At 46.5% G+C, this 19,952-nt stretch overlaps 1 long non-coding RNA gene across 2 annotated transcripts in view; it reads right to left on the bottom strand.

Annotated features, from left to right (window-relative positions):
- LOC115290008 overlaps positions 1–9,563 on the bottom strand; it is a 34,170-nt gene extending 24,607 nt beyond the window's left edge. For both annotated transcript variants that reach the window (XR_003907912.1, XR_003907910.1), the window contains exons 1-3: positions 9,436–9,563; positions 6,154–6,313; positions 1,884–2,005 (exon numbers count right to left, since the gene is read on the bottom strand). This is a non-coding gene — a long non-coding RNA (uncharacterized LOC115290008). The remainder of the gene's footprint in view (positions 1–1,883; positions 2,006–6,153; positions 6,314–9,435) is intronic.
- Between the last annotated feature and the right edge of the window lie 10,389 nt (positions 9,564–19,952).

The raw sequence follows: 19,952 nt of genomic DNA, 5'->3' as shown, positions 1-19,952 counted from the left end.
AACATGATAGAAATGAAAAGTAGTAAAAAAATAGGATATAAAAACTCAAATTTATAAAATTTCTTTCTTTTTTTTAATGTTTATATATTTTTGAGAGAAAGAGAGACAGTGCAATCAGGAGAGGAGCAGAGAGAGAGAGACACACACAGAATCCAGAGACAGGCTCCAAGCTCAGAGAGCCCAATGTGGGGCTTGAACTCATAAACCAGGAGATCATGACCTGAGCCAAAGTTGGACATTTAACCAACTAAGCCACCCAGGCACCCCATACAATATTTTTTTTTAGTTTATTTATTTATTTTGAGACAGACAGAGACAGTGGGGGGCGGGGGGGGGGGAAGAGAGCCAGAATCCCAAGAAGGTTCCCCACTGCCAGTGCAAAGCCCAGGGTAAGACCCCAACTCATGAATCCTTGAGATCATGACCCGAGCTGACACCAAATGTCAGAGGCTTAACCAACTGAGCCACCCAGGTGCCCCTAAAAATTTACAGAATTTAAAAGCAGAAAGTATGGGGCCTGAGTAGGCCCAGGGGGAATTACTATGTGGACTCACAACAAACATTTAGTGAGCACCTATTGGGTGCCAGACATGCTAGGGACTGGAAATGAACAGTGGAATAAGACTGCTCCGTGGCGTGCTGGAGGTTCTGGTATAGAGCATGTCTTTCTGATACGGCATGAATCCTGCCTTTCTCTTTCTTCTCTACTAAGGATTTTCTGACCATCCTTCTAGAATCCATTCAAATCTTACTTGTCCTATGACACCTCTCCAATAGCTCTAAGAAAAAAAATTAGCTCTTTTTTCTCTTTGCTTCCAGAGCATTCTCTTAAAGTTGTGTTATGTTTTTTTGTGCTTTATTGCTATTATTTGTTTCTATATTTGTCTCCTCTGCAGAGTGTGTATAAGAGGAACGCTTTGTACTGTTTGGGTTTGACTCTGTTAGATTCATGATGTTAATTAAAATTTGACTCATGAGTGGGTTTTGAAAGCAGGAAATTGTAAGTGGTATATTTTAAAAATGGAGAAGAGAACAGATACCACGAAGTGATCCAGACATTTTAAGGATGAATAATGTCTCATGAAACTTGTTTCTATTATCTGTTTGGTTGTCCTGAGTCACAATAAAATGTTCTTCTTACTGAGGATAAGTTTAAAAAAAATCAAATATTAGAGGCTCAGGTATTTGGAGGAGACTCTAGGAAGAAAATTAAATCTGGAGATTCTGACTGTACCATACAGAGAGCAATGGGCCAAGTGATAGAAGTTCATAGCTTCAATGAGCAAATAAAAGAACTAGGGGATATGGTGGAGACCACAAACCACATCTGTGAAGAAGGTAAATATTTTGATTTTGTGAGCTATAGAAGGTGTCTGTTATAACTGCTCAACTCTGCCATTGTAGGGCCAAATCAGACACAGACAGTATGTAAATGAATGAGTATGACTGGATTCCAATAAAATACGAATTTTGTATATATTCAGGTATGCAATTATTCTTGGAATTATTCTTCTTTTGATTTTTTCAACTATTTAAGAATGTAAAAGCCATTCTCAGCTAATGGTGTTTTAAAATATACTGTGTCTTTTAAATAAAATGCTTATTTATTTATTTTTGAGTGAGAGAGAGCATGAGTGGGGAAGAGGCAGACAGAGAGGGAGACAGAGAATCCCGACCAGGCTACTCACTGTCAGCACAGAGTCCAGTGCAGGGCTCTAACTCATGAACCATGAGATCATGACCTGAGCTGAAACTAACAGCTGGACCATTTACAGACTAAGCCACCCAGGTGCCCCTAAAATGTACCATTTAATAGAAAATTTGAGGTCTAGTAAGGTCTACACATCAGATGATTGCCATTAAAAAGATAGTTTGCTACTCACAGTTCCCAAGAAGAAAGGGTCCATCATGCCATGGGATGGTGGAGGGGAGAGCACACAGGAAGCACGAGGGTCACTCTAGAAGAATGGGGGAAATGGCAGGCAAAATCCTTTTTTTCTGGATTCTGTGGGAAGGAATGAGTGAGTCAGGGCCAGCAGGCTTAGGATTGGCTAGTTTGAATAATTCCAGCAGGCTCTGGGGCATAGGGTCTGTCCCTGGTTATCCAGGCCCTGGCCCTGGGTTGATTAGGGCAGGTGGATAGGGGCCTGGAGTGTGAGAGCCCAATAAAGGAGATGGCTGGGTTCGTGGGTTCTGGACTGGTTGGTTTGTATTTGAAAAGTGTGCTCATTTCTGAGAATTGGCTAATTCAGGGAAGGCCAGGCTCCAGGTGTCAGAGCAGAAGAATACAGAAAATAAAAGACATGGTTAATACACTTGGGCCATGTGAAAATAGGGGCAGGAGGGACGTCTGGGTGGCTCAGTCATTTAAGTGTCAGCTTGGGTCATGATGGTTTGTGGGATCCAGTCCTGCGTGGGCTCTGAGCTGACAGTGTGGAGCCTGCTTGGGATTATCTCTCTCCTACTCTCTCTGCCCCTCACCTGCTCAAGAGCTTGATATCTCTCTCTCTCTCTCTCTCTCTCTCTCTCTCTCTCTCTCTCTCTCTCTCAAAATAAATAAATATCCATTTAAAAAATTAAAAACAAAACAAAACAGAAGGCAGGCCAGATTTGGCCCTTGGGCTATAGACTGCCCTCCCATGGGCTAAGAGCCCAAAGATAATGTTGAATCTCAAACATGCAGTTGTTGTGAAAAACAAATATTTTATAGCAAGTTAATAAATGTGGTAAATCATGAAGCTTTTTGATTCCTGCCCATAAACACTAAAGAAATTATAATTTAGGATAATAAGAAACACCTGCATCCATTCAAACTTCAGGAAGACCTTACCCTATTTGGCCTCTGTGTTCTGTTCATTCTGCTCCTCCAGTCCTCAGAACATGATATTCCCTAACCTGCATTTTCTGTCTGTACTGAGAAGGACAATAGCCAGAACGAAACTAGGAATTCTCAAAGTAGTCGTCAACATGGTTGTATCTGTACCTCTAGTCGAATATTAGTGAAATCTCTGTCATCTTATCATTTTACCCAAGGTTAAATTAAAGTTTTTAGAGTTCATAATCTAATCAGACCATTGTGAATTCCTTGAGGACAAAGATGCAGTTTTCTTTCCCATTACTTTCTTTTTTTCTTTTTTTTTTTAATGATCAGGAGTAGAATTTAGTGATTTATCACTTACATACAAGACCTAGTGCTCATCCCAACAAGTGCCCTCCTTAATGCCCACCACCCATTTAGCCCACCCCACCCACTCCCCCTCCAGTAACCCTCAGTTTGTTCTCTATATTGAAGAGTCCCTTATGTTTGCCTCCCATTTTGCTTTTATCTTATTTTTCCTTCCTTTCACCCATGTTCATCCGTTTTGTTTCTTAAATTCCATATATAAGTGAAACCATATGGTATTTATCTTTCTGTTATTTTGCTTAGTATAACACATTCTAGTTCCATCCATGTTGTTGCAAATGGCAAGATTTCATTCTTTTTGATCACCAAGTAATATTCCATTATATATAAACCACATTTTCATTATCCGTTCATCAGTCAATGGACTCTTGGGCTCTTTCCATAATTTGGCTATTGTTGATAGTGCTGTTGTAAACATTGGGGTGCATGTAGCCTTTCAAATCAGCATTTTTGTTTCCCTTGGATAAATACCTAGTAGTGCTGATTTGTAGGGTAGTTCTATTTTTAATTTGGGGGGAAACCTCTATATTATTCTGCAGAGTAGCTGCACCAGTTGGCACTCTCGGGAGCAGTCCAAAGGTGTTCCCCTTTCTCCACATCCCTGCCAACATGAGCTGTTCATTTTAGCCATCCTGACAGCCATGAGGTGGCATCTCATTGTGGTTTTGATTTGTATTTCCCTGATGATGAATGATATTGTACATCTTTTCATGTGTCTGTTCACCATCAGGATGTCTTTGGAAAAGTGTCTGTTCATGTCTTCTGTCCATTTCTTCACTGGATTATTTATTTACCGGGTGTTGAGTTTCATAAGTTCTTTATAGATTTTAGATACTAACCCTTTAACTGATGTCATTTGCAAATGTCTTCTTCCGTTCTGTGTCTCCCTCTCTCTCAGCCCCTCTCACACTCACACTCTGTCTCTGTCTCTCTCACAAAAACATTAAAAAAATTAAAACTTAAAAATGAGTTAAAAATACATGTATGTTCATTTCATAATGGAATAGGAAATGAACTCACAGTCCATACCCAGCTCTTCTCTCCATCATGTGTCCTTTGTGGGGCGCTGCGGACAGCCATGGTGTAGTGTCCAGCATGTGGGTTCCAGAGCCAAGATGCCAGGGCTCACATGCTGTACTTTGTGACTTTGGGCCTCAGTTTCCTCATATGGAAAATGGGGATAGTAATAGCACCCATCTCCTATAACTGTTCTGAAGACGTAATAACCAAATACATGCACAATTCAGAATTGTGTCTGCAACACAGTAAGACCAAAATCAGTGTTAACTGTCATTACTATTTGTACATGATGTTAATACCTAGAAAGAAAATGTAGTGAGCATAATAACACAAAATGGTTATAAGTCTGTTTACAGTGTTGTGTTGACTTATGACACAGGTTAGAAGACTTTCCATTCACATTAACAAAAATAAAATAGTTGTGTTGCTCAAAACTATACTGTAACTATGGGAAGATTCTGGTTCTACAAACCATGTCCTTCCAGGCTCTGTAAGGCCAAGATGTGGCTCTGTTTAGACTGCCCTCTGGTGGAGACCTTGCAAGAGGGCTGGAGGCTAAAGGACCACCATCTTCTCACTTAACACAACAAACAAAAACACATACACAAACTCCCCTTCACTGTTTGGACAAAGTGATTTTTTAATGGAACTCTCCATCTCACTAGCCAACGACTAGGCTGGACCAAGATATGTTGTGGTATGGACTTCAGGTGCTGATTGTCAAATCTGCTCTCCTTGTGAGGTCCTCTGAGCTCTACCATACTTTTCAGTGCACAAAGCATTGGTTCAATCCTTACAGCCACTCTTGGGATGGGCGCACTGATCCCCATTTTAATGATGAGGACACTGAGATTTATAGAGGAGCAATGACATGCCCCACATCACACATCAATTAATATATTGGGTTATCTGTTTTCCTTCTTTCCTTCCTTCTTTTCCCTTCCTTCCTTCCTCCCTTCCTTTCCTGAGAGAGAGACAGAGACAAAGAATCTTCAACAGGCTCTGTGCTCACACAGGGCTCAGTCCCACAACCCTGGGATCATGATCTGACCCGAAATCAAGAGTTGGGTGCTTAACTGACTGAGCCACCCAGGTGCCCCTGGGTCATCCATCATTCAATGTGCCAAGTAGACCTAGGGACAAGGAGCTGAATAAACCCCTCACAAGGGCTCAGAGAGTGTTCTGAGAAAACCATTACGTATCATGTTGCTGGGCTAAGAGCTGGCCCAGTGGACTGGAGGAATGCTTGGAAATGGCCTTTATACAGAACTGGGCAGGGAGAGTCCCCAGAAATGGAGCAACTGAACACCGTCTTGAAATAGGAGTAGTGCTTCGCCAGGTGACAAAAGCTGGGGAATGTAGGTCTCTGGATCTTGTAAAATCTCCCTTGTAATATGATACCTTGTAATATACGTGGGATCCAGCATAAACTATAATATATATTTAATCTTTTTACTTTGATCAGTAAGTTTAAATTTTTCAAATTATTACTTTTTGACAAACAATTTGAGTTCCTCATTAAAACTCTGAAGATTACAGAAACAAAACTAATAAATATCTTGGTTTACATATTTCAGATCCTTTTTGTCTGCATAAAGAAGTGTATATATCAACCCAACAAGAAGTTAGGAACAGTCTCCTGGGTCAACACACATGCATGTTCAATGCATTCTTAACGCTTGCAGAGTGTTAAATCCTGTAGTTACACCATAATTCATTTGGCTGACAAGCCTGCTGGTGGATATTAGGGCCATTTACTGAACAACTCAGAAGCTATGCCAAGCTGAGCTAGAGAATGGGGCCGAGAGGCAAGCAGCCGGCGACAAATCAGGTAATAATGACTCAGTGACCCACCCTTGCCTTTCTTATAAGTTACTTGCCTTAGATGTAGCTGAGATTTTGAAAACTAATCTGGGTGTTTTGCAAGAAAAACAAATAAGCAGAAGTACCCTTTGAAGCCTTAAAAGTAGACGTGGGTTGGGTGCAGTGAAATCTCAGAGCCTGGCTGAAGTGGCCCCTGGGAACAGGTGGATGTGGGAAAGCACCAGACTGTTGATCTTCCAGAGGATGAGTTCGTTATGGGCGTAGATTCTGAAATGCAATATAACCCTGTAGAAAAAAAAAAAGAATGTTCCCACGTTACCTTATCTTGTTTTGAAAATGAAATTTGTGTCCACAAAAGTGTGGTTGGTGTACTTACAGCCTAATGAAACCTTACAAGATTCTCTGAGTTCCAACATAGACATGAGTACTTTATAGAGTCCCAGTGGTGTGACCTTGAAATCAACACGCCTTGGCTACTTCTTCCCTCTCTTCCCCTTTTCTCTACCTTCTCCCAGTTTTTTGATTACCGACTTTGTGCCAGCTATACTGCAGCACTGGGGATGGGATGCATAATTCAGACCTTACCTGTGAAGACCTTTTGCACAGCCCCTGGATCAGCCGGCAAATCTACAAATGCACATGTGAGGGCTGTGTGTGTAGGTCTGAGGGAAGCAAGTATAACTGTGTTGATGGGGGCCAATGGGGTTCACAGAGCAGCTGACGTTTGAGCTGAATCTTGCCAGGATGCAAGGGGGAGATGCTCGGGCAAAGGCACCGAGGGTGAAATCATGAGAAGTATGCAGAGAGAAGTCCATGGCACCTGGAGTGCTGGGAGCCTGCTGGAGGTGGCCCGAGGCTGGAGAGTGAACAGGGCTTTCAACAGCCTGGAGACGGGCTTAGGTTTTCTGCCACACACAGTGAGGTGGCATCAAAGGACTTAGTGAAAAAATTACAGTATATGATCAGTTAAGATCTTTCTTGGTTCCTTGCCTGCAAGCACAGTCCACCCTGAAATGGCCTTCCCAAGCCCATCTTCCTCACCATCTGGCTAACTCTGATTCATTCTTTAAGATTCAGGTCAAAGGTGACTTCCTCCACGAGTTTACCAGAGACATCCCTTCTAATTCTGACACTGCCACTCAGCACCCATATCATGGCCCACCATGATGGACCTCTGTCACCTGTAAAGTGAGGATCACAACATGGCCTCACTTCTAGGCAGGGGCAGGATGTGAGGAGGATGGGAAGGGGACTGCAGATGATGGTTACTGCTGACTGGTCTGTCACTGGAAACGTGACAGCGGCAGGGAGATGACTGAGGGGCAGGTCATGGTCCTGAGAAGACTGGATGCTGGATGGGGGGCCGCTCAGGGACATAGACAGGATGTGAGTCGTTGGGGGAAGAGTTGTACCTTGCAGATGGTTTGGGGATGGTGGTGGGGCAGAGAGAGAGCTGATAACAGCTGTGACAGGGAGAATCAGGGAAGTTTAGGACCAGAACTGCCTCTTCAGCCTCCTCCCTGGCCCTGAAGAGCATCTTCAGGTTTGGGGCATTTCCTGGAGTGCAGTGTCCTCTAAAAGCTGGGCAGAGTCTCATGGAGCAGGCCATCGCCATGGAGTCCTCAATGAAGAAAGGAAGAGAGAGAGAGAGAGAGAGAGAGAGAGAGAAGGAGTACCTCAGAGATCTCTGAAATCAAAGGCACCTAGTCTGCAGTGATCCCCAGGGCTTGGGCTATTTCCTATGCCCACTAAAGGTGGAGGCACCAGACTTTCTCCAGCACGACTGGAAGGCTCTGGAGGGTAGAAGTTCAAGCTCGCCAACAGGGTGCAGTGCACAGGTAATGCCCGGTAAAGATTTGTTACATATACTGCAACTTCTATGTCAAACGAACCCAAGTGGACATAATCAAAACACATATTTCTTTTTGTTCTACCATCCTTTTAAAATTTGCCTAGGACCCTTGACTTTTCCACTCTCTCACTTGGCCCATAACAGTCCTGCATCACTTCCATTATGAACTGTCCCACTCAGATAATTAGAAAGGCTAATTTGTGTAATAAAAGAAAAAAAAAAGGAATGGAAATTAGCGTTCAGTCTTGCTCCTTCCGCCTAGCTGTAGCAGAAGGTTGGTGAAAATCTGCTAAGAGGCGGGTGGTCAGCTTCTCACTTTCTCAGCTCCAGTCCCCTTGGCAATTGGTCCGGGGGTGAAATAATCGGGGTCTCCGGTGGTGGGGCTGTGTCTAAGGGATCCTCCTCAGGAGGCAAACATCTGAAGCTGAGTCTTGCCCTTGTGCCGCCTGCATCGACTCTTCAGAGATCCTCTGCGGCTCCCTCTGACCACAGCCGCTGGGATGTAGGCAGCGTGTTTTGTCTCTTTTTAGGTTCTCCCGAGCCCCTGGCTCTCCGGTGGCCCACTGCGCGTGGATTCTCACTGTTGGGGTCCCCTAGGCCTCCCAGACTGCTCTCCGGCAGAGCTTAAAACCTCCCTGGCCGGGTTCTTCCGGGTCTGGGAAGCACTCGCAGGTCCTCACTGATGAGTCCTGGGACAGCAGCTGTCAGGTGCAGCTTTTTTGTGTGCTGTGCTGCAGCCCAGGCTGCCTCAGCAATCGGAACACCTCCAGCACCGTTCCGCACCCCCACCACTCCACCCTCCATTGCCCCAGCCCTCCACCCCCCACCTCCACCCGCCCCCAGTGGGAACACAGCGCGGGAGCGGGGGTGGGGGTGGGGGTTGTCCTGCGGCAGCCCTGGAAGGCCACTCCTCCGGCTGGAGGGAAGGAGGCCGCCCCCCAACACTCCTTGAAAAGCGAAGTGCGCACTTGGCCACAGTGCCCTCCAAAGAAATCTTTTCACAGCTCCTCCCCTCCTCTCCAGACACTGCATAGACCCTTCTGTGTTCTCAATTAGGGACAGAACTCCGGGATCACAGAACCTGCTGCAGGAGATTTCCAATGAACTGTAGATATGGGGAGCTGCTTCACACCCAGCTCTGCGGGGCCGGCGAGACTACGGCAGAAGTCCCATCTGCCAGCTCTGTTACAGTGTAGCTGAAAACGCTGGCAGGTGGAGTGTCAAGTTCAGACACTCTCAGTTCACCGCTCCTCTGCTCCCGCCCTCCTCGCTCACAAAATGTCTGTTCTGAGAGTCAGGAACCCGGAACCAGCCGGGGCGGGACAGCCTACCATCTACGCAGTCCTTATTCATTCACTTTGAATGGCCTTTAGGTCATCAATTTTCAGGTGAGGCTATCAGTTGGGACTAAATTCAGCTGAGTAGAAGTGAGTACGATCGCTCCACAAGCCTGCTGTGCAAAGGCGGGCATATGGCTCTCGTTTTCCAACACACGGCAAGTAACCGCCACCTACTTAGCAGAAAACCGGCCTCTCCTTGAGGTCCCCCCCTTCACCTGTCCGAGAAGGTGGGAGAAGGTTCCTGGCGCGTGCGAGGGACGGCCCTGGGATCCTCGGCGTCCTCCTCTGCGCTGCCCGGCACTGCCACACGGTGGCGCCGTTGGAGGCCTCACTGCCTCCACAAAGCGGCTTTTGTCCGCGTCCCGCGCAGCCGCTCAGGTTCTCCCGGGGCGGGTGACCCCATTCCCTCAGCGGTAACCTCAGCCAGGGGTGACCCCCACTTGAGCTCACGAGGTTGCAGCTCAGCTGAGTTCTGCCTCCAGTGTTTTTTCACAGCCGCCGTCCAGGTGCCAGCTGGTCCCTGGAGCCCCAGGGCAGCACAGGCTGCCGAGAATCCTAACGAGCCTATTGTTTTCAACTCCAAGCACAGAGCGAGCTGTATCACCTCCCCTGTCTGGACAGCGGGCTACTGGCACCCATCTAGACTTTTGAGAAAATTACCCTCGGTGACTCGTCAGGGGAGTCCAGGATGCCCTATCTCTTCCCTGCTCCTCCCCTCCATCTCTGCTCAGCAGCCCGTGAAGGCCACGTTGGTTTTCTGTCTGAGTCTACAGGCCAAAAAGTTGGCACTTTTCTCACGGAAGCAGGGGACTACAAGTGTAATCTTTTAATCTTTCACAGGCACCCCTCTTGTAAGTCAGTCTGCCTCAAAGTAAAACTGTGTCTAACATGCCTTAAGATCTAGAACAGTCCGTGGCCCTGACCTTCAGAGCAGACCTCTGGGAGCACATTTGGAAAGAGTGCAGAGATCCAACCTTTCCGACTTAAGGAAGTGACTTTAGATTCCAAGGGCTTGCTCATGCATGGCAATTAGTTTTTAAAGCTTGCAAGAGCAAAGGGTGGACTCCATGCTGATGCAGAGGGTTTTTTGTTTTTTGGGTTTTTGTTTTTTGTTTTTTTGCAGAGATGGAAGTCACAGAGGGCTGGATGTCACACCAGTGACTAAGCCACCTCTTGTCTTACTGAATAGGAGTCAGGCATGGAGGGAAGCAGAAGCCTCCCAGGGTGGGGTGATACATCCCACTATCCAGGATAACACTGGTTGCCATATTTGACGATGGGCTATACTCAAAGCATCTGGAGGGAGTGAGACCACTTTGTATGTTATTTCTTATTTCCTGACTAGTCTATTTGGTATGTCTTTATTACCCCCCTTTTTCAGATGAGGAAAGTGTGGCTCAGAGAAGTTAAGTAACCAGTCCAGTGTCACACAGCTAGTCATTAGTGGAGTTGGGATTCAAACTCAGATCTTAGGATTCCACAACTCATCCTTGTCCCATAATGCTGTGCTGCCTCTCGGGAGTGGTGTCTACTTTGGAAGAAGATGGCAAGGAGAATATAATTGGGAATGGATCTTGCCATATTTCAGGGTTCCTTATGAAATTTCAAGTTTAGACAAACGATAGCTTTGCCTATGAGTCAGCCATGAAAATCATTCTGACTTACAGTTCCTGGCAGAAAGAGTGGGTGGGAGCAAAGGACACAGAGGGAGCATGACCACTTCTTTTTCTTGGTGGCATATGGGTTCTTTTAAATCTGGCATCCTCGTTCACATCTCTGAGCCTTGGCTCCCACCGCTGCTCTCCTTGGAGTTACTTTCATCCTCTACCCTCCTCCACTTGGGAAAGGTTTGTCGCTGCAGAAGAAGGCTTTCTTTCCCCATGGCTCCCCTAACACACAGGTGGAGCCAGGCACTCCCTCGTCTGTGTTCCCATTGTTCTTGTCCGGGCCCCAGTGCAACAGACATTATTCAAGGCATTATTCATTGTTTGTTTAGGCCCAGAGGCTGGTAGGAGGGAATTCTTTTTTACTCAAGACAAAAGTAGATGCCAGGAATGATGAGTAGCGTCACTCAACATTGGGTTGAGTAGAGCGGCAACCACTCAAGAACAAGGAGATCAGAAGGCATCTCACTCAAAAGGGGTCCATGGTCAGGGGGTGAGGCTGAGGCCAGGAGCGGGGAACCTAGAGAGGGCAGTGGGAGCAGCGCAAGGCAGGCAGGTACAGAGATGCATGTAGCATGGTGTCTGCATATAGATGGTCAGTCCTCAGTAAGCGGCTGATGAACAGGGAGGAAAGGATGAAGCAATGACCAGCTTTCATAAGCCAAACCTGAGGCTGTATTTGTCATTGGCAGTTACTGCAGGATGGGTTGAACTCGTCATGCTCCTGGAACTTCCCCTCGTGTTTCCCAACTGACCTCCCCACCAGTGTGACCAAAGACCTGGACCACTTGAATTGGTAAGCCACAGGGACCATCCTACCAGCCACACTCTGAGCACTCCATCCTCCTGCAGGCGCCTGTTTCCAGCCCTACGGGGTAGTACAGAATGACTCAACCCCTCATTTGGGGACCAGCCCCTACTCCTGGCTTCGAATCTAATTGTGCCTAACACCGCTTTGTTTTTCTAACTGGGTGTTGGGAATTTCCTTGGTTGAGCATCCAAGTCTTCCTTCCTTCTGGATTTAATGAGCTCATTTATTTTTCTTTTTCACTTAGCAGGGTTTAGGGCTGGTTAATGAGTAGTGGGGTTCTCTTTAAAAGCCAAGTTGGGCCAAGCTAGGGCACTGTTCTCGCCATTTCCAGTTCTCAAGTCCCCAGCGTTTCTTTCAGTCTTTTCCTGGCTCTCTGGCAGCCACCCTCCTCAGTGTAGTTCCCATCTGTGGAAGTTTCTGGAATATAATGACACATAGGCCTCAGGGTTTTATTTGGTTTTGCTTCTTCGTATATCTTCCCTGGGACAGTTGTTTCAAAATGATCTTGTGCCTTCTAAAAAGAAGTTACTCAGGTTCCAGGGAAAGAGATCCATGTATAAATGCAGTGTTTTCTGTTTAGGTTTTGTCTGAAGCTTTTGGTAGACTTTGGGGTTGGGGGGCTGGCTGTGAGTTCCAGGGAGATTGCCAGAGGCTATTTAAACCTCCTTTGTGTGAAGTATTGTAAAGAGATGCCAGGAGGGAGCACTAACAGAAGGGAACTTGGAAGCCTCCCTGTGGTGGTTGGCACTTGGGAAATTTTCAGCCCAGAGAGAATGAAAAATGCTGCGTCCATGTGGCAAGAATAGGGATCCACGGGGACTCGATGGCTTACTCAGTTCCCAGAAGCTCCTTGAGGTTATGACCTCACAGCTGCTTTGTTGAATCATGTACCACAGAATGTTTAGCTCAAAGCATCCCCCTTGCCTGTTTGTCCATCCATCCATCCATCCATCCATCCAACCATCCAGCAGAGCAGGAGGCAAAGAGCAGGCCCTGGGCTACGGTCCTGCCTGGGGTGGCAGGAGGAATGATTGGACACAGTCCTAATAAATGACCACAGATCATCTCCACACATTTCAGAAAGTGAGGACCGGAGAGTCAGGCAGACAGTGGGCAGGCCCCAGAGAATAAGTCATAGAAGCCTCAGCATGCCAAGCTTGGGTTGTTTGCAGAGCTGTGATGAACGCCTTGTTTCCTGCTGAACTCCTGAAGCTTAGGCAGAACACGCCCCTCCTGAACTCCAGGCCACTCCCCTCCTCAGCCTGCCTGTGCAAAGGGTCCAGGAGGAGGGTAGCGATGCTTCCACCAGGTGAGAGCCAAGACGCTGCAGGCCACGGTCACTGTGGCCCCAAGCACATTTTGAGCCTGTTGTGACCCGACTCCAGCAAAGACCAGAGAGATGAGGCAGCTTGTCCTCAGCTGTGTCAGCTGTGGCTTATTAGTTGCTGGGGGTTCTGTCACAATGTCCCACAGAATAGGTGACTCCAGGAACAGAAGTTTATTGCCTCACGGTTCTGGAGGCTACCAGGTCAAGCTGTCAGCAGGGCTGATTCCTTCTAAGGACTGGGTGGCGGGGGCTGTTCAAAGCCTCTCTCCTAGCATCTGGCGGTTTGCTGGCAGTCTTTGGCATTCCTTGGCTTTTAGCAGGACCACCCCAATCTCTACCCTCAGCTTCACATGGCATTCTCCCCGTACGCGTGCCTCTGTGTCTAAAATTTCCCCTTTTATAAGGACACCAGTCCTATTGGATGAGGGCCCATGCTAATGATAATTACAGCTGCCATCACTCCAATTCCAAATAAGGTTACAGTCTCAGGTACTGGGGGTTAGACTTCAAGGTGGGGGATTTTCAGGGGACATAGTTCAACCCGTAACACCATGTTTCTGACTTTATTGCCCTCCTGCTGCCATCAGCAGTGTCTATAAGGAAGGGGCAGAGTGACGGTACCTCAGGGTCGGGGGTCAAGTGTGGTGCCCCAGGGAGAAATCAAAGGGTGGTCTGCAAGCAGGGACACATCTCCTGAGGAGAGCATTTGTGCTGGCCGGCAGCATGGCTCGTGGATGTGTCGTGGGCAGCTGCAGCAGAGACAGGAGTCGGCAGAGCAGGGATTTGGTCCTCTATGCCTTTGTGTGCCCAGAGTTCGCAGGAACCTGAAGGGGAGGGAAAGCCCCAGGTAGGCAGCCCTGTTTGCCTGGGCACGTTGCCTCTAGGAGCTGGGTGAAGCGATCCCTGGAAGTTGAGGGAAAGGGGAGAAAAGCAACCAAGGTCCAGAGTTCTGAGGTATGTCCAGGTGGTCTGGTCCACAGGAACTGGCACATGGGGCTGCTCGCAAGGGTGTCCGCGGTGACTGAGGCTGTGCGAGTGACCGGCGCTCCTTCATGCAACCGTCCTGGGTTTGCTGATGCTCTCTCAACCACAGCCTCGTTGAAGACAGACGAATTTAATGAAAACGCATAACTATAGTGCGGCATTGTAACAGAGCACTTGTAGACTTGGACAATTTTGAAAAAGAAAATTGGGGACATTTACCTCACCAAATATTACATTTTAAGATAAAGTGTCATCGAGAGAATATATTTTGGCACCTGAATAAATAACTCAGTGGACTAGGCCAGATGTCAGGAATGAATGTAGTGTGTTGACATACTTAAAATTTGATAAAGGTGACATTTCAATTCAGTGGGGAAATTATGATTGATTCAAGAAATGGTGTTGACCTAACTGGCTCTCATTCTGGGAAAAAAAGGAAGGTAGATAGATAGATACCTCATACCATATGCAGCAATAAATCTTAGATGGGCTGGGGTTAAAGATCTCACTCTAGGTAAACAAGCACATACAATATTTGAAGAAAATTTAATGAAAAATTCACTTTCCAAATTTCCAAATTTGCATAACTTTGGAGTAGAAGGGATATTTTTAATAATTGTGGAAATCCCCAAAACTGGAGAGAAAAGGGACACATGCCTATATATTCTTTTCCAAATTTTAAGAAAAAAAAACATAAGGAAAGTCAAATGACAAAATATAGATTCAGATAAACATGGGCTGCACATATGAGAAGACATTATCCTTAATTTACTTAAAGCTCATATAAACTGGGAATAAAATGGCAAAAGGCAATAGGAATGTAGGGAAATGTGAACAGGCAATTCACAGAAGAGAAAATAGATTTAAGTGGAGTTGAAAAGGATTGGTCAAAAGGAAGTTCAAATTTACTGATTTACTTGTCAGATTGGCAAAAATTAAAAACACCAATAACATCTTGTGCTTGAGAGACTGTAGGAAGATGAGCACTTTCAGACCTTGCTGGTAGAGTACAAACCACTGAAACCTCCAGGAAAACTAACCTGGCAATGCTTATTCAAGTTCAAAGTGCACCATTGACCCAGCAACTCTATTCGGGGCAATTATTCCAGTAGATGTGAAAACACCCCTCCCCAAGACTATATGCACATGGGTGTTTACAGAGGCACTCTTTGCTGTTGTAAAATATTGGGCAATGCATAATTATCTATCAACAAAATAACTGAATGAACACGGTACCTCCATGCTGTGGGATATTATGTAGCAATCACAAAGAGTTAGATTTATCAACATACTTATCTAGAGAGACGCTGATATAGTAAATGCAAGAGCAAGTTGCGGAAAGTGTGTATGCTGTGATCCCTTTTCATAAAAAATTCGAATAAGCAAATAAAACAACGCACGGCCTGTACTGTGTTTGCATGTATTTATTCCAGGGTCGAGAAGCGTGTCTTAACAGCGTGTGCTACCTCAAGGTGGAGGCATGAGATGGAAAGATTTTTAACTTCTTGTTTCTGTATTCTTGGCCTTTATGCTTATTATAAGAATCATGTTTTCACTGTTTTTAATTAAAAGCAATTGGATAAAGGCAATTTTAAAGGGAGGAAAAAAAAGGACAAAGTGTTTAAAATACTTCTATGACTCATTGGGCCCTCAGGATAAAGTCCGCTCTCTTTAATGGACTTACAAGTCCCCTGGGATCTGATGTCTATATACACACCAGCCTCTTTTCCCTTTGTTTTGCCTTTTCCTCTCTGTTTTCCAGCTGTGCAGGCCCAGAAGCATTCTTGACCACACTCTCCTCTCACCACATACCTTGGACCTCCTTCTCATGGGCTGGGCAAAGTATCCACCTACCTATTCTGATAGCTCCTTGTACCTATATCCCTGGTGGCATTGTGCCCCCCCTCCCTGTTAGCTTAGTTTTATCCCCACTGGATGGTAACTACCAAGAGGGCAGGAGTAGCATTTTTCATGGTGTCCCTTGTGCCTTGTCTAGCTTATGGTAGGTGTTAAATACAATAAATGTTTGTCGAACGAATAGAGGAAAGCAGGATTAAATGAATGAATGAACACCAGGCATTAGAAATACAAAGAATAAAACATAGTCTGTGCCCTCAAAATTGCATGGTAGAGAGACAGGCAGGCCTGTAAACAGCCCAGTTATAATACAAGATAATTATTGTTACAGGATTGAGGGAACACAAGCTACCACAAATTTCCTGCAGGAAGCCTGGAAGGTTTCACAAGTGAGGAAACATTTAATCAAAGATCTAAAGACTGAACAGACATTTAGCAGGAAATAAGAGGAAGGTGTGATGTTTCTGGCACTAGGACCAGCCCCTGCAAGGATGTAAAGGCCTGAAGACATGAAGGCATTTTCTGAAAGCCTTAAGTGATTTAATATTGCTTGAGCATCAAGTTCAAGGTTGGGGAAAGGAGTATATGAAAGAAGATAAATGGAGGCAGTTATAGTGGAACCAAATCATTCATGAAGGTCCCTGCAGGCCATGCCTGTGAGTTTAGAGTTTAGAGGGGGGAGTACTGTGGAAGGTTTAAGCAGGGGTGTGACGCGAGGGGTTTTAGATCGGACTAGCAGAATGCAGTGGGTGAGTGAAGCTGGGGGCCGCAGATGATGTCAGATGAAGGGAGATGCGCAAGTGTGCAAAACAGGGAAGAGGTCAGTATAGTATCTCCTGATGAAGGGACCAGGCTGAGCCAGGACAGAGAACGGGGCAGTACTTGATGATGGGCTGCATGAGGACGGGGAGGCAGTCAAAGTGGACTCTCAAACTTCTGATTCGGCAGCTTGTTTCCTGTATCACAACACAGATTAGCAGAAGAGAAGCAAGTCTGAGAAAGGCAGAAAATGGAGAACTCAGTTTGGGCCATGTTGAGGTTATTTCTTTCCTAGGGCTGCTAAGTCCTGCAAACTGCATGGCTTCAAACAGCAGAAATGGAATTCTCTCACAGTTCTAGAGGATGAAAGTCCTCATCAAGGTGTGGGCTCCCTCTGAGACTCTGGGTGGGGTCCTCCTCCCTTCCCTGTCCCCAGCTTCTGCTGCCGCCAACCCTTGGTGTCCTTGGTTTGCAGCCACATTGGTCCATCTCAGCCCGTGTCCTCCCATGGTTTCTCCCTGCGTGTGTCTTCCTATGGCACTTTCCTCTTCATATGAGGACACCATCCATACTGGATTAGGACCCATTTCAGTGACCTCATCTTAACTCAATTACATCTGCAAAGACCCTATTTCCCTATAAAGTCACTTTCATAGGTACTGGGAGTTAGGATTTCAGTCCTTTGTTGGGGGGTGCGGAGACATAATTCAACCTGTAACATGGAGTTTGAAGGACCATGGGACCTTGGGTGGTCCAGGAGACCTCTGGATAGATGGGAGTGAGGGCTCTGGGGAGACGCCCTGGCTGCATCTTTATTTAGAATCTGTCAGCAGAAGACCACGGCACGAGGCGATCATAGCAAGCAGGTGAGCGGCCTGAGAAAAGAAACTCTGGGGGAGGTCATGTTTAAGGAGGGGCAGGGGCAGAGGATCCCATGAAGGAGGTGACTGAGAAGAAGGGCCGGAGCGTGGGGTGTGTGTGAGGGACTCTGTGGGCCTGGCTGGCCGCGAGCTGGCCTGTGCCCTGCCTTTGCCAGGAGCTGACCGTCACCCACTGCAGTGAGAGACTGTCTTTTCTATTCCCTGGTTCCTTCATGTCTGAATCTCTCCCCTGCATCTGACACGGACTTTTTTCCTTATTCAGGAAGTCGTGGAGCCCTGGAGCCATCCCCTGAAGGAGTCCGCACGGACGGGACAAGATGTTGTTGAGGCAGCCGGCTCCCTACACTCAGCACTACAGTACAGCATTGATAAAGCAAACAAGGCCGGCTTGTTTGTGTTTTGCATTTCTTCAGAAATGAGCTGGCAGTTTTGTAATAACACTGAGGAAATACACTTTACAACATCACCAAAATATTCCCATATGGTCATAAAAGTGTTGTCCAGTGTGTATACAGTCTTTCCCCTCCCATTGCGCACACCCACTCACCCATAAGGGAGGCTGCAAAGCCAGCTTTTGGGTATCAGAGAAAGCTGCAGAGTCTCCAAAGTGGGACTGAGAGTTGGGCCAGACTCCAATGACTCAGTCCAGGACTTCTGAAAGGTGTGCCTTTCAGATATAGTAAACAATAGAACCTGCTCTCCATGAGGGCAGGGTCCTCCTGTTGGAGCCCCTGAGTCTGGTAGACTTATGATAGACCCTCAACAAATATCCCTAGGCTCCGGGTGGCCTAGGATGTGAGATGGGTGTCCACACTGGGATCAATAAAAGACTGGCCAGCAATGCCCAGTCAAAGTGGGACTGTCCCCCCAGCGATGCTGGATGAGCAGGAGATGTTTGCATGCTCACCTTTTCCTTTTCCCCGTGGAGCTCTGTCAGCCAGTGGTCAGGCCTACTGCAGATCAGCAGTGCTGGGCTAACATTGCTCATTCTAGCAAGACCCATCTTCTCTGGCTCTGGAAAATGTAGGACTATTTGCATTATGACTTAATAAAAACAATGGCTAATACATATTGAGTGTGTGCTATGGATCAGGCTCCATACTAAGTGTTTAATATGTATTATTTCAAGTAGGTCCTGCAATAACCCTTTGAGATAGGTGCTCTCTATATCACCATTTTAAAACAAATACCAAGTTTAAAATAATGAAGATACTTTGTCCGAGGGCTTGCAGCTAGACTGTGGTCCTGGGGGTGTTTGAACCCAGGCTGTTTGGGACTAGGGCCCACCTACTGAAGCCCTTGGTTGTGCTCATGAGTTTTGCCAATCTGAGATTTCTTGTTCATTTACTGCATGCTTAACTTAGGAATTGTTGCCCAAGAGATGGGGGAAGAATGATGTGGATGGTTAGGAAGCCCTCAGGGCAACTGCTGTCAGGTTCTAGGAATTAGGATACAATTTTGGCTTTGGGAAGAAAAACGACAGAGAGTCTAGTGGGAAATTCAGTCAGGCCTTGGTGCCCAGGGTTTTTGCTGCCCTGTGAGCGCTGCATGTCTGTCAGGCTCTGTTAGGCTGTCACTGTGTGCTAGTTTATGAAGGGCTTGGACTTGCAGACTGGGCTTCTTTGTCAGTCAGCAAATTATGCATCAGATCCAGTGACTCATAGCCGTTGGGGATTGGCAAGGCCCTCAAAGGTAATCCAGTTTGACTCTTTGGTTTCACAGGTGAGAAGCCTGAGGCCCAAAAGGCAGAGCAAGGACTGTGGCAGATTAAAGATGGCTGCAAAATCTTTGACACTGCTCCCACTGAGAGCAGAACTGCACCCCTTCCCTGGAATCCGGGCAGGGCCTGTGACCACTTAGCTAATAGAAAGCTGTCTAAGTGACATGGTAACAGTTTCTGGACTCAGGTATTAAGACATCGGAAGCTTCTACTTCCTCCTCTGTGAACATGGACTCTTGGAACCCAGATGCCATGCTGGGAGGAAGCCCAAGTAGCACCCTACAGACACACAGAGAGAGGAATTGGGGTCCCTGGTCAACAGCCCCTGCTGACACTCCACATTGTGTGGCCAACTTGGAAGTGGGTCCCCTAGCTCAAGGCAAGCACTTCTTCCTGGAAACACATGGAACAGAAAGAGCCATATCTGCAGACCCCTGCCTCAAATGCAGATTTTGAGCAAATGAAATGCTTGTTGGTATTTTAAGCCACTAGGTTTTGGGCTGGTTTGCTGTGTAGCAATAGATAATCAGAACAAGAATCAAGTAGTAGGTGTTATGACCCTCAGCCAGTGTTTCTTTCACGCTATTGCATTGGTTCTTGTGGCTCCCTTTGGGTCACCTGTTGGTTCACCAATCCAGTAGTCTGTGAGATTGGAACAGGTGGTGCATGATCTTGCATGAGGACTGCTGGACTTGAATGTCTTCAGCAAAAATTACCAAACCTAATGAT

Source organism: Suricata suricatta, chromosome 4 (assembly GCF_006229205.1).
Source record: "Suricata suricatta isolate VVHF042 chromosome 4, meerkat_22Aug2017_6uvM2_HiC, whole genome shotgun sequence".
In the NCBI taxonomy this organism is placed as follows: domain Eukaryota; kingdom Metazoa; phylum Chordata; class Mammalia; order Carnivora; family Herpestidae; genus Suricata; species Suricata suricatta.
The sequence above is the reverse complement of the archived record's forward strand: the minus strand, read 5'-3'. Positions and strand labels throughout refer to the sequence as shown.